The sequence below is a fragment of the Rhamphochromis sp. 'chilingali' genome, assembly GCF_963969265.1.
Source record: "Rhamphochromis sp. 'chilingali' genome assembly, chromosome: 1".
In the NCBI taxonomy this organism is placed as follows: Eukaryota; Metazoa; Chordata; class Actinopteri; order Cichliformes; family Cichlidae; genus Rhamphochromis; species Rhamphochromis sp. 'chilingali'.
Genome location: NC_137929.1, coordinates 3,562,202 through 3,573,607, shown reverse-complemented (window position 1 = coordinate 3,573,607; position 11,406 = coordinate 3,562,202). Strand labels below are relative to the sequence as shown.

The 11,406-nt window shown below is 44.7% G+C and overlaps 1 protein-coding gene across 1 annotated transcript in view; it reads right to left on the bottom strand.

Annotated features, from left to right (window-relative positions):
* The window catches only part of LOC308399580 (protein NLRC3-like), a gene marked incomplete at its 3' end in the record, with an annotated part of 115,773 nt that extends 113,521 nt beyond the window's left edge, over window positions 1-2,252 (bottom strand). The window contains exon 1 of the mRNA XM_080886934.1: window positions 1,851-2,252. The remainder of the gene's footprint in view (window positions 1-1,850) is intronic.
* Between the last annotated feature and the right edge of the window lie 9,154 nt (window positions 2,253-11,406).

Genomic DNA, 11,406 nt, shown 5'->3' with positions numbered 1-11,406 from the left:
TAATGTCAGTGCAGAATTATTTCTGTTACTCAGTGAGTTCAGCTCTCTGACCTCGTTGCTCCAGGTTCACCACTGAAGGCTGGATTTAGAGGTTTGGACCGGTCACTCCTCACAGACGGACAGCTGGACCCTGCAGACTCTGCTCTGTCCTCCTCTTCCTCCATCATCGTCTTCAGTCAGTCTGAGAGGTAAACCACAAACACTCAGTGAGTTCACATTAACAGGAGGAACTGAGTTACAGTTGCTGACCTCTGACCTGTCATGTGACCATGAAACCAGGTCAATATGTCTGTAGGTTCAGTCATCCAGGTCATGTGATCTAAGGAGCTTGGAGAGAAAAGAGACGTCTTTAAGTTTCTGGAAGACGTTTCATCTGAGAAGCTTCTTCAGCTCTAAAACCAAACGGTGGAGAGTCCCAGATATTTAAACCTGAGAGGGAAAGAAAGCATGTCGCTGACCCACCACTGATGTTATTTCAAGGAGGAAACTGAGAGCCTTTGCACCAGGAGCACAAACATCAGCTCCAGCAATGATCCACTGATGTGTTTTTATTCCATGTATGAATGTTGTTATTGACAGAGATGACGTTTGTGTGTCAGTGATGCAGTGACTGTTGTTGTTACCTGTACAGGCTGGTTAGACTCTATGAAACAGATCATACAGATCTCTGCATGTTAGAAGAGACTATTAAAGGTCATGAATGAGACAAAGGCAGGGAGGCGTCCTTTACAGCTAAACAGCAGAGTGAGAGAACAGCCAGCACCTCTACATTTATCACATTATACAGCACATGTATGATACTGACAGGGATGAGAAGAATTTAGTGATTCTGATCCCATCATTGATATTACTTATTGATTCTCAGTAGCTCTGCTCTGACAGTCACCACCATCACTGAGCAGCATATCAAAGACATTTGTGCACATTAACTGCATGTTGTGGCTCAAATGTTTGTGCATGTTGGAGGCATTTCCTCTTTGTTGTGATCAGTGTTGGTCATTACTCAAAACAGTCATTATTACACATATTACACAGAACACTTTAATTAAAAGTAATGGAGTACATTACTTCATTACTCCTCATAACATTACTTTGATGTTAAAATGAACAAATGAGCATGTAACAACATAAAGCTGAGGTACAGCCCCACACACCAACACAGATCCTGATGAGGTCACGTGATGTTTCTCTGAGTGTTTATGAACACAAATCAAAGATGAAACAGCACAAAGACACTTCAAAGTGATTCTACTGTAGAAACATGAACAGGTAGAAACCTGCAGCCTGACTGCTCATCACTTTGTTACCTGTTCAAGTTCAGCAGCAGCAGCTCACTTTATCACGGTGCTGGTCTGGGGTCAGTGTTTACTCAGCTTTAACTCACTCTGGGTTCTTGGCTAGCCTAGCTTTAGCTTAGTGTTAGCATGCTGTGTGCTAGCTTAGCGTCAGAGCTCTGCAGGTGTCTCGTGTGTAAATATTAATCACAGTGACAGTAAAGGAGGTAAAGGGCTGTGACGTCATCACGTACGCTGCGTCCTCTGTGGGCTCTGACTGAACTCAAAGTACAAACTACAAGTACACAAACACGAACGTAGCTCAGAGTGGCGGACACACTCGGCCTCGTTGGTCCAGCTGTGAGTCCGTTACCGTGAACTATGGAGCGGCAGATTTGTGCTGAACTAAGCTGCACACAGCTGATGTTAGCCAGGAAACATTACACACTGACTTTAATGGAGAGACCGGAAATACAAACACACACAGTTTGTTGTGTGAAGAAATCAAACACGAGCTGAACAAACAGTAAAGTTCCTAAAGACAAACTGTTAAAGGAGGAAACAAAGCAAACTTACAGTTTCTTCACACCAACAACAAGCTCCACTCCACACCTGGACACTAAACACGGACACACAGGTGAGCTGCTTCCTGGAAGGAGGCGGGGCTCCACCTGAAACTCAGCACAGGTGGGAGGGGCTCAGCTCTGTGTGTGCTGATGTGTTAACTTTAAAAATATGCCGTCTGACTGCTCAGACTGAGTCAGAGTAAAGTTCACATGCTGACGTGTGGAGACATGAAACCTTGTTGTAGCTGCAGGTGTGAACACACTGATCCCAGATCAGCTCTGCTGTATTTGTAACATGAACATTTCTGCTGCAAAGCTTCAAATGTTCAGCATGTTTCTCTGTTTCCAGTCTATAGATCCAGTCACACTTTCTACCTTCACCTGTGCAGTAAAGACTGAGAGCAGAGCTGAAACCAAGCGTCCAATCAGGGAGCAGCATCAACACCTGAGCTTCATTCAGACTCTGTTATTGAAGATGTTGTTGGTACAAAGTTCATCTGCTGCTCACATGAATCCATGAAAGATTTATTTCACTGAATGTTTCTTCAAAGCTCATTTCAACCTGTTGAAGTCATGAATGAAAGTGCAGACTGAGAGTGGATCACATGATGTTTGAGGTGTGTCATGTGACATGTTCAGTATTGTCACACATGTCTAGATTGTCCCTGATATCATAACTGCTCAAACACTGATGATTATATTTGAAGAATTATTCCTGATGGCAGCAAAGTTTGAATGGAGCTCTCTGTCTGTGCTGATTTGTCGCCCTCTGGAGGTCAAAGCACAAACTGCATGATGTCACTGTAACGGTGTGTTCACACCGAACGCGATGGACGCGAATAGAGCGTCAGGTTTACATGTAAAGTCAATGGAAAGGCGCGATGACGCGCGTATGCGGGTCCCGCGAAAATTCGGAAGCAGATTTGCGTCGCGAAAACGCGAAAACGCGTGAAACGCGCGTCAGTGTAGCGCGTCTGGCGCGTTTGACTCGCGAATAAAACCACGCGCGTGAGTTTTTGTGTTGCATTTTGTGCATACGCGCGTTTCGCGTCTACCGCTCGAGTTGGAAAAATCTGAACTCCAGCGTCAAATCGCGCCGCGACAACCAATCAGGAGCCTGGTGACGTGGCTGTTACCTAGGTCAAAGGGGCAGATCCTGCCAAAGCCTTTCATACTTCAATGGAGGGGAAGGCTAATCAATGCGGTAGCAAACAACTCGGAGCTGTACAACACCAGCTGCTTTCAGTACCGAGACAGGAATAAAAAGGACCGAGCTTGGAGGAAGATATGTGAAGAGATCGGGCAACCTGGTAAGTTCATTCATTTCTCTTTTGAAAGTTTTCACTGACCCGGGGAAGCCGCACAAAAGCTAGCAAGCCACCGCTATTTTCCCACTGACGTACAAATACCGTTCTGCTTTTATGCATGTTGTCATTTAGGAATATATTTTATTGTTTATTAATAAACAGCACACAGTGGTCCCGCTGTTCATCCGTCACTGCTTTGCTTTTTCGCTGATTTTTTATTGCACAGTACAGCATTGCATTCTGCAGCCTGATTGACAAATCTCCTGCGCTTGCCAAATTTATCACGTTTGGTTTTGATAACCATCGCGTCCAATAGAAAAAACAGCACAAAAACACCCATAACTATGAGCCTCATTCGGAAATAGACACCTGCACCGTGAGGGAAAAAGGCGCACGAAAGTGGCGGGCAGATGAAGACAAACCGCGGCATAATAATACTTTTACGTTTTGCAATCTACAAAGGTTTGCACTTTGAGAATCAATTGTGAGAACTGTGACCAGGGGCTAGTTATTCTGAGAACCCCTGCAATAAATGAGGGACCACTGTCTACTCTACGATTATTATATCGAACCTGTTAACATTTAATACTGTATTGATAGAACCAACTGATTCTGCAGCAGAGCATCCCCTGTTGCTTCTCCTGGCTGCCCAGTCCCTGAGCTCCTGCTGCTGCACCCACAGATATGTACAGCAAGCACTGATACCTTTTTAGTCGGTGGGATTCCCTTGTGATCACCTTTACTAAATATCTACAACCAATCTGATTATATCCTGTTATTGGTTTTTTTTTTTTTCAATGTTGAAATTAAAATCTAGTAGCAGCCTTCTCATTTCTTTGTGTTTTGTGCTGTTTTACAGGCCCACAGGGGAGGACGGCTCCGAGGCAGATGAGGGACGGGTCCCAGGACGGTCCATCGGCGGTGGAGCTGGCCACCCTGGAGTCCCTGAAGAGGCCACACCAGTCTCCAATGGAGCATTTCCTCCTCAGCCTTGTTCCTGCTCTGGAGAGCAGCTGGTCCTTTTTATTCCTGTCTCTCTGTAAATTCTTATATTTTATATATTTATGTTTAATGTTTTTCTGTTTGAGACTTTTAATATTATTTCAAATAAATTTTTATAATGACTAATGTCTCAGTTCTACTACACAGCAAATGTTGGCACACGACTTGACACATGTAGAATTTATTTCATATTATACTAATGACAAAATATACTGATACAGTGGGATGCAGAAGTTTGGGCAACCTTGTTAATAGACATTATTTTCCTGTATAAATCGTTGGTTGTTACAATAGAAAATGTCAGTTAAATATCATACAGGAGACACACACAGTGATATTTGAGAAGTGAAAAGAAGTTTACTGGATTTACAGAAAGTGTGCAATAATTGTTTAAACGAAATCAAGCAGGTGCATCAATTTGGGCACCACAAAAAAGAAATGAAATGAATATTTAGAGTATATCAATGTGTGTGTCTCCTATATGATATATGGGGTGCCTTTGTCTGGATGTGCTTCCCATCCAGAGCTGCACAGCACAGAGGGAAGTTCCAGCGCTCCTGGAATCCCTCTGTGATGGACCGCCAGTCTCCAGGTGAAGGCACAGCCATGAAGTCGTCCACTAGACAGTCCCAGATGGACGTCGCTGCCTGGGGGGTGATCTGGCTCACCGTGGACACACCGACTCTGAAACTGAACGCTTGGTGCTGAAGGAGTCCCCGGTGACAAGGAACCTGGACAAAATTGTTCAAAATCAGTATTATGTGTACTGCAGTTACAAAATACATTATTCAAATTCCAAAATACTTTTGTGATGTCAGATATAAATCACAAAACATGAATCTTACATAAAACCTTTTGTAATTATAAGGATAATTACAAAATGTATATTAGATAATATCTAAAACAGTTGTGTTTTGTTTTAACTTTAACATATCATAATTTGATTGGTAGCAACTTTCACAACTACAGTGAGCCAATCACTCATAATTCCTAAACATGTCAATCAGGTAGGAATGAAGTAAGACATTAATAGAAATAAAGAGTTGTATGTTGACATGTAGCCCTTTCCTTGCTTAAATCATTAATATTTTTGAAAAATTAATCTGTGATAAGACAGCTTATCAAGATAGAACCATGTAACTAGAGATGAACCAAACTGTTCACAGTTTTATCTAAATCTGTTTTAATAAAGGCTGTGACCCCTGCTATAGAGTCTGACAGCTGCAGGGATTATATACAAATATTCAACTATCCCAGAATTAAACCAGGTCTAAATAAAAAGGAGTGAGTATCACTACAAAGGTTAACTCAGTGGTCCTAATGCTACAGTTTGATATCAGCAAACACCGAGCGCATACATTGATGTGACACCACAGCCATGCTATCATGCAAACACTGATAACAGCATAAATCGAATTAAATCGGGACTTGATGAGACCTTCTGAGTATCACTAGAAATATTATAAAGAGTCGTCTCTGTACCACAGTTTGCTTTCAGTAAACACCGACAGCATTCACTGTTAGCATAGCACATCCATGTTAGCAGTGTATAACTGGATGGATTAGCATATTAGCACAGGTATCAATAAAGGACTACCGTATTAAATAGTTTTACTAACCTCAGGCAGACGGACAGGCGCTCTGCAGGTGGGATTGAGCGTCTGTAGTTGGTGTCTAGGCGGGCGATGCTGGGACCGACGAGGGAAAGCAGGTCCTCAAACTGGCCGACGGTGATAGCGCTGGAATCGGCCGTCATCCAGGCGCAGCTCCTGGAGCAAATGGTGAAACTCACCAAACTGCTCATGCCTCTGGAGGACCTGATGGACCCAGGTACGGCGAGGACGTCTTTTACGCTGCTGCTCTGCTCTCCACAGTACATAGAGAAGGGAGACTCTCTCTTCAAGCGCTAGCTCGACAGCTGCCATCTTGCAAAGATACCAGTCTGGCACAACTCCCTCCCACATTTCCGGTTCACGCGCGTTAAAATATGATATTTTGGAGCGCGATGGATTTTTCTTGGACACGCGTCAAGTTAGGGGCGTTTGGGGCTTTTTTCTCGCGCCCATCGCGTTCGGTGTGAACACACTGTAAGCTGCACACAGCTGATGTTAGCCAGGAAACATTACACACTGACTTTAATGGAGAGACCGGAAATACAAACACACAGTTTGTTGTGTGAAGAAATCAAACACGAGCTGAACAAACAGTAAAGTTCCTAAAGACAAACTGTTAAAGGAGGAAACAAAGCAAACTTACAGTTTCTTCACACACCAACAACAAGCTCCACTCCACGAAGTTCAGGGAGTGAAAGAAAACTTTCAGCCTAATGCGGCGTTTGAGGACACTCGGGAACATCGAAACACTGTGCTGCGTTCAAATAAACCTCGGAAATTCCCAAACCTCTGGCAGGCTGTGATTTATTTCTGCTGGTTTTCCTGTTTGAAACACAAACATCCGTCATCACTTTGTTGTTGTTCTTCCTGCAGCGTTTGAATATTTCAGCACTGAACTGATGTTTCTTCAAAGCTCATTTCAACCTGTTAAAGTCATGAATGAAAGTGCAGACTGAGTGTAAGAGCCAAAGTGAATGTTTATGTTTTATTTGTTATGGTGGTGCAGGTGTTGTTCCTGCAACCTTCTGGTTACAGATGAGTTTCCCAATCCACTGAGTCGCTGTAACCACCACAGTGACAGGAAGTGTTTGTAAATGACTGAAACACTGAAATGATGCTAACGGCTGTCGTTAGGCTCACTGACAGCAGTGCTGATGTGTTCATGTCAAACACTGGCTCAGGTCAGACTCCTTCATCCTTCTCCTTTTTTTTTTTTTTTTTTTTTTTTCTCTCTAAATGACATCAGAAACAGCAGTATGCGACATTACGTGATGGCAGAGCTTCAGTTCATCCTTTGTCATTTTTTTTTTTTTAATAAATAGGACAGGGGGAATGAATGAGAGAAAGAGGGGGAGAGAAAGAAAGAAAACCAAAGGGGAGAAGAGACGGTGAGAAGGGGGGGGGGGGGGGGGGAAGAGAGAGAGAGAAAAAAAAAACAAACAAAAAAAACAAACAGAGGAGACAGCAAACAACAAAGAGCAACATAATAATAGAGAAAACAAAGCACCATCACAATAAACTAGCTAGTCATAGATATCAATATTTACTAAATAATAAACGATATTGTGCAGCACGCAAGATAGACAGCGCACAGTGTGCTTTGAGGCAGCAGCCAAGAAAGCTTTAGTCCGCGTCTGTGAATACCCATGTGTGCATACCTGTGTGGATCAGCATGCTTGCATTCCAAAGGTTTCTCCATGTAATGATCTGCTAGGGAGTGTGGGGGGGCCACAGCCCCGTCCTCCAGGGTGTGAAGCGGGTATGGAGGAGATCAAAACTCCAGACATCCAGAGGCCCCCAGAACACAAGAGACCAAGGAAGACCAACAGAGGGGCAGCCGCGCCACTGTCCCAGTAAGAGCTGAGGAGAGTCCCAGATGAGGGCTCACTCAGCAGCCGCGGAGCAGAAGTCAGGGGGAGTTGCAGTGACGCGCCCGTGAGCTCCGCTGGCCCCCAGCTGTGCCTGAGTGACCGAGCCCCAGGCCGAGAGGCCGGGGGCACCCCACCTCCAAAGGGGCCCGAGCGAGCCCCAGGCCCCGACAAGCGGCCGCCAAGGAGTGAGCCGGTGTGTACCCGGACGCCCACCCCCAGACACAAAGAACCACCAACACACCGACACCTGAGGGAGTCTGCCACCGGCAGGGGAAGTGGTGGTGGGTGGAGATAGGCCTCCAAACCTTGGAGGGCCTGAGGTGTCCCCAGAGAGGTGGCGTCTAATACCCAACCTGACATATAGATACAGACATACAGGCACACACAGACACAAACATCCATTCCCACCCTCATGCTCTCATATGCACTCCACACTCAACCAACGTGGAGACAGACATAAAGAGACGCTGTACACACAATCACACTCCCCAAGCGTACTCTACAAACCGGGTCTAGGTACCCTTGCCCCTGGAGGGGGGAATTGCACCCAGACCCAGGTGGTGTTACCCTTTTCCCTGCGGTGGGGAGAGGCAGGCCACCCCGACTCCGCAGCAGCAGGGAGGCCCCACACCCCAGACCGCAGTCGGACGGCCAACTCCTCCTACTAGCCCTCCCGCTCCAGCGTGAGGCCGCCCTCAGACCCACAGGAGCTCTGACCTTTGACCTCCTGTACACAGCTGGCTTCATCAGCAGCTCGTTCTCTAAACTCCATTTATAACTCAAATATATTTCAGATTTCTGAGCTCTGGTTTGAATCTGTGCCAGCTGACATCACAAAATTCTCATGAGACTCGACACAATAAATAATCCTGACTGACTTTATTTAAGACTCAGAACATGAGACAAAGTTCAGCCAGCAGCACTGAGACCTGATCCTGAACCCTGAAGCCCTACGACTCATTTCAGCACCACCTGAAAACAAAATCCTACATTTGTGAGCCGGTGTGAGAAAATCCAACGATACAAACTGAGAATCCAGGCTGTGCACAAAAACAGCTATACAAGGATGCATTTAAGGACAAGAGGACTTTCCAGCATCTTGTCTATTAGCTGGGCTTCTTAAATGAAATGATGGACGTGGATCTGTCTCAGCAAGCAGCTTCTTCCTCCATGGATGTCCACGAGCTGCTTTAACCTAAGGGACCCAGCAGAAGGCGGAAGAGGAGGAGGATGGATCAGCGTCTGACACCCTGTGATATCGAATCCCAAGAGGACACAAAACAAAAGAAAATCAAGCGCTCCCTAGAAGAGCAGCATCTGATCACAAGCCTGCACGGGCCAATCACAGCTGGAAGTTTCCTGGATGTGATCTGGATGAGCAGAAGTCAGATGGCCACAGCAGAAAGTACAAGAGCAGTAAAAGATTAAGAGAAAAAGAGAAAAACAGTAGAATAGACTAAGATAAACAGAATGACATAATAGTACGTAGAATAAAATACTTTGTTACAAAGGGGAAAAATTGCACTTGGTGTCATTGCACATCAAGGAGACAGGACGAGATTTACAATTGTGTATGGGATGTGTGTGTTTGTCTGCACATGTGGGGTCCTCTGCAGAGACCATGTTGTGGAGTCTGACAGCAGTAAGGAGGAAAGACCTGCAAAACCTCTCGGTCACCTGTGCTTGGTGTAAATTCAATGACTCAAGCTGCAGTTGGTCGTCATCTTCATTGAAAAATAAATATGAATAAATGATAACAAAATAAATAAATAAACTGTAACAGGAGACTGAAGAAGATTGTAACAGTGTTATGATGATTTCTGCTATGAGGTTCAGTTCTACGGTGGTGATCGCAGGGTGTGCACAGGTCAAGTGCCACTATGACCCTCCAGAAAATAACGAGGACAGGGGATGATCGTTCAGCTCTTTAATGGCAGATTTAGCGTGGGTGTGAGTATGTGTGTGGTTCAGTCTTATGGACGCACACTCTCATCGAACCCACATAAACTGCTCCCGAGCATAACTTGTGATTCACACTGCCTCCATGAACACCATTTTTCATCCCAGTCAAAACATTACCCACAAAACGGCCGCGCCCTCTAGTGGCGAGGCAGAAAACTGCATCACAGTCCTGCCTTCAGAACAAACAGAGTCCAACAGTCTGCAGTGGCCACCACAGTCCACCGTCTTCACATCACAATTTCCACATGTCTGTGACGTCTCCTTGTCCTTGTACTCATGCCTCGATGAACAAGTAGGTAGAGTTCAAATGTGGGTTTATAACTACAATTTACTGTTAGTGCTGCTGTTTGTGTTTTGTCAGGTTTGTTTCATGAACATTTCTCAGACAGAAGAAGGTGATATTCCAACGGAGCTGAAAAGGAGAGCCGTCGATGCCTTACATTTGAAGAGCAGAGCAGCTGAAGAAAAGCTGTGACTCCACTGTGCAGGGCTGGACTGGGACAAAAAATCGGCCCGGGCATTTTGACTAGAGACCGGCCCACCAGGATAAAGATTGAAAATGTGACGTCATTCAGGGGTGAAACCGCAAAGGATTCTGGGAACTTGTGGCAAGCGGTACTAGCGCACGCAGGCGTTCAATTGAACTCAATCACACAGCGATAAAAAGAAACACAAAAAATGGCAAGAAGCTGTTGTATTATTAACTTCAATAGCCGGTCACATGACAGCCACGGGAAGCCGACGGGAGATCGTTTTTTTTTTATCGGATTACATCGTTGAAGAGAAATTTTTTAAGCCATGTTTCCGAAGTAAGAGCCGACGGATGGTCTGGATATACCAAATATAACGTCTCAGAACCCTCCAGCTCACAGGTTAGTCTGCTCCAAGCATTCCCACAAAGGTCAGAGTTTTGTAGTAGTTAATACGTCATTCTTCATAACATAATTATGATATAGGTTACAAGCAAGTCTGGCGCTGAACAGAAATTGTCGCGCTATGCTCCTTTATTTATTGTGCATAAATAGTGAATTGTCCTGACACAATATTGCGTTTCGCTTCTGTTATTATGGTACATTGACAAAAACATATACTTTTATTCACAGGATAAAACAGTTGTTTTGTATCACTAATTGTCCAGTGCGATTACAGCATACAATATTATTGTCACTGCTACTTTTCTGTGATGGGTACCAGAAATTATTTCCACTACTAATTAATTACCGTTGAGCTCAAAGGTTATATTAATAAATGGTTAACGAATGTGTATTTATGACGACAATTTGTGAGACTGGTAAACTTACCTTTGTTCGTATGATGGTCTTTCGTTCTACACGGTGCATTTCAAGGTCCTGCACCCATCCGTCGGTAAACTGTACCTGGGCTTGTTACAGTGACCTGAAGTTACTAAACTTCACGAGTATATGCACTCACTCCAAGAACCGTATAATTATAAATCTGAGCGTGGTGAAAGTTGGGCAGCACGCTAACGTCTTTTGTCCACTCTGTGTGCTTGTAAGGGTCTGACCCTTTCACTCCTTTGATTTTTTCTTTGGTCTTTTCGTCGAGTCTGTCTTTGTACGGACCGGCATTGTTCTCCTTTTGTTTTGTACATTCCTTTTTTGTGCGGCAAAGAAAAAAAAGAAGGTATTGGAACCGGAGAATGAATGTTTTGCGGTGCTGCAAATGCTTGCATTTGATGCGGTACTTGGATTGTTTTGCCACGAGTTCCCGGCATGCAATGCGCAAAAATCACGTGATTGCTAAACAAGGGGGCGGGTGCATCCGGCCTCCTCGGCTGTAATTGGTCCAGC